Raw genomic sequence first — 3118 nt, 5'->3', positions numbered from 1 at the left:
TGTGTGTATATATGTGTTTGATAAGATCATTTAACATAAAGTCTGCCATCTTTCTTTCCAAATTAGCAGGAGTCCTGTCTCTGATGCTGCTGAGGCACTTTGAAAATCACTATTTAGAAATCTGATTGGATGCCACACAACTGGACATCAGCAAAATGTCAGAATGGGACTTTCTAGTACTTATCCTCACACAAGAACATCAATTTAAACAACTATCTGTGGACAAAAATACCTTCACAAGAGCTAAGGATACCAGGTGAAAGATTACAGAATCTTTGTCTAGCAGAGAAATAAGAAAAGATGAATTGAAGAGCATAGGAAGAACAATTTTACATTACCTATTTCATCCCTCCCACAATAACAGGCAGCAGAGCACAGGGAGAGGCAACCTTTGTGTTGAAGAAGAAAAGGGAAGTAGGCACTGAACTTTGCATTTGACCGAAACACAGCCTGCTTCAGTGAAATACAGTAATAGGTATGCCACTATGGCCCCAAACTCCAGGCTGGTACCTGCAGACTGAGCCAGAGCAGATCCCAGAGCCCAGGTTTCAGACTTGCCTGGCAGACATGGTTTCTGGATATATCTATTCCAGTGCCCTAGGTGTCAGATGCTCCCTGGGACCAGCCCAGCCCCAGTGACTCCAGGCTCCAGACTGTTCCCAGGACCAGGCTGGCTCCCACAACTCCAGGTTTCACACCAGCCTCAGGGCCAGGCTGGCCCCTTCAACTCTAGTCACCAGGCCAGTGTCCATAAATCCAACTTCCAGGCTGGCCCCTGTGAATATAGGCTCCAGGACTGCCTAGTGCCAGGCTAGCCCCTGTGGTCACAGACTCCAAGTCTACCCTAGGTTCCAGACCAGCCCAGAACTAGGTTGGCTCACACAAATCCAGGATTCAGGCCCACCCCAGTTCCAGGTTGGCAGCCCTAGCACTAGCCCTTAGCTAGGTATCTGACAAGGATCTGCAGACACAGGCTTCAGGCCTACCTAGCACTTGGCTAGTTTCTGCCACCCCACTCTCAAGGCCAGTTCCTAGGGTCACATGCTCCAGCAGACCCAGGGTCCAGACCCATCACAGTTGACTCCACTATTGGGCTTGTGCCCACAGACCCAGTATCTAGGACTGCTTCTGTGGAACCAGGTTCCAGTCCAGTTCCTCCAGCCCTAGGACCCTAGGCATGCTTCGTGGACCTAGTCTCCATGCCAGCCCTGAAGACCTAGGTTCTAGGCCAGAATTCACACACCCAGCCTCCAGGCCATTCCGCAGCTTCTAGGCCAGCTCCTGTGGCTACAGGCACCAGTCTAGCAGCTGTAATCTCAGGCTGTAGACTGGCCCCACCCCCACTCCAGCCCTAGGCCAGCTTCAGGGTTCAGGCTGGTTTTTGTGACCCAGGATACAATAAACTCAGAGCCGAGCTGTGCTCTTGCAAACCCAACATACAGGCTGAGTTCAGCAGACCCTGACGCTAGGCTGGCCATCATGGACCAAGGCTCTAGGACCATCTCTGAAGACACAGGCTCTAGGTCAGCTCCCATCTACCAAGATCCTAGGCCCATTTCTTCAGATTCAGGCTCTAATCCTGCACCAGTACCAGGCCAGTCCCCATAGACTCAGATTTCAGACTCATCCCAGTAGACCCAGACACTAGGCCCATTCCACAACCTAGCCAGCCCTTGTAGACACAGGCTCAATGCCCACTTCAGAGCCTTGTCAGCCCCTGTAGACATGGGCTTTAGTCCAGCCCCTATTGGTACAGGCTCTATGCCTGCCCTTATAGACATAGGCTTTATGTCCATCTCCACATACCCAATGAAAATATCCAACCAGTGGATACAGGATTCAGGCCCAACTCTACAGACCCAGGAACCAAGCCTACCACCTGCTGACACAGGCACCAGGCCAGCCTGCCTGAAGACTTCAGCAACAAGTTCACCTGCAGACCACAACAGACACCCTGCCAAGAATTGCTGGATGGCTGGGAAAAGTTTTTTCCAGACAAAGCCAGTATGCAAAGACTGGAATAACTTTCTTGTTTTTCAAATGTGCAGACACGAATGCACAGCCTAAAAATCAAGAAATATAAGAGAAAAATGATACCACCAAAGAAAAAAAAAGAATAACCAATAGCTGACCCCAAAAAATAAAGGTTTATGAACTTCCTGACAGTGAATTTAAAATAATCATCTTTAAAATGCTCAGTGAGCTTCAAGAGAACACAGATAGATGATTAAAAAGAATCAGAGAAATAATACATGAACAAAATAGAAAGTTCAACAAACAGAAAGAATCATAAAAAAAGAGATATTCTGGACATAAAGGACACAATGGTTGAACTGAAAATTTCATAGAGTTCTTTGAAAGCAGATTTGATCAAGTAGAATAAAGAATCAATGAACTCAAAGATACATCATTTGAAATTACTGAGTCAAAAACATAAAAGGAAAAAAATGAGAAAAAATGAAGACATCCTATGGCAATTAGAGAACATCAGTAAGCGAACCATTGCACACATCATGTGTGTCCCAGAAAGTGAAGAGAAACAGATAGGGAAAGAAAGCTTATCTGATGAAATAATAGCAGAATACTTTCCAAGTCTGGGGAAAGAGAAATATACAGGTATAGGAACGTTGAAGATGTTTGATAAGATTCAATCCCATCAAGAGTACAAGATATATTTTAATTAAACTTTCAAAAATCAAAGAAAAGGAAGATTCTGAAAACAAATGAGAAAACAAGCAAATAACATATAAGGGAGTTTCAATAAGGCTAATAGCAGATTTTTGAGCAGAAACTTATAGGCTGAGAGCGTGGAATGATATATTCAATGTTCTATAGAAAATAAAGTGCCAACCAAAAATACCGTTCCTGGGAAAATCTGTTTTTTTGCAAATAATGGAGAGAAAATCTTTGCCAGACAAACAAAAATTGAGGGAGTTTATTACCATCAGAGCTGTCTTACAGGAAATGCTAGAGAACAAATGTTAGGACACAAAGCATGTCATAATAAATTTAAGAAGACTGAAATCATATCATTTATCATTCCAGATCACAATGGCATGAAACTAGAAATTAATAACAGGAGAATTTTTGGAAAACTCACAAATACATGAAAATTAAA

The sequence above is a fragment of the Nomascus leucogenys genome, chromosome 4 (assembly GCF_006542625.1).
Source record: "Nomascus leucogenys isolate Asia chromosome 4, Asia_NLE_v1, whole genome shotgun sequence".
Classification (NCBI taxonomy): Eukaryota; Metazoa; Chordata; class Mammalia; order Primates; family Hylobatidae; genus Nomascus; species Nomascus leucogenys.
This window is presented reverse-complemented; position numbering follows the sequence as displayed.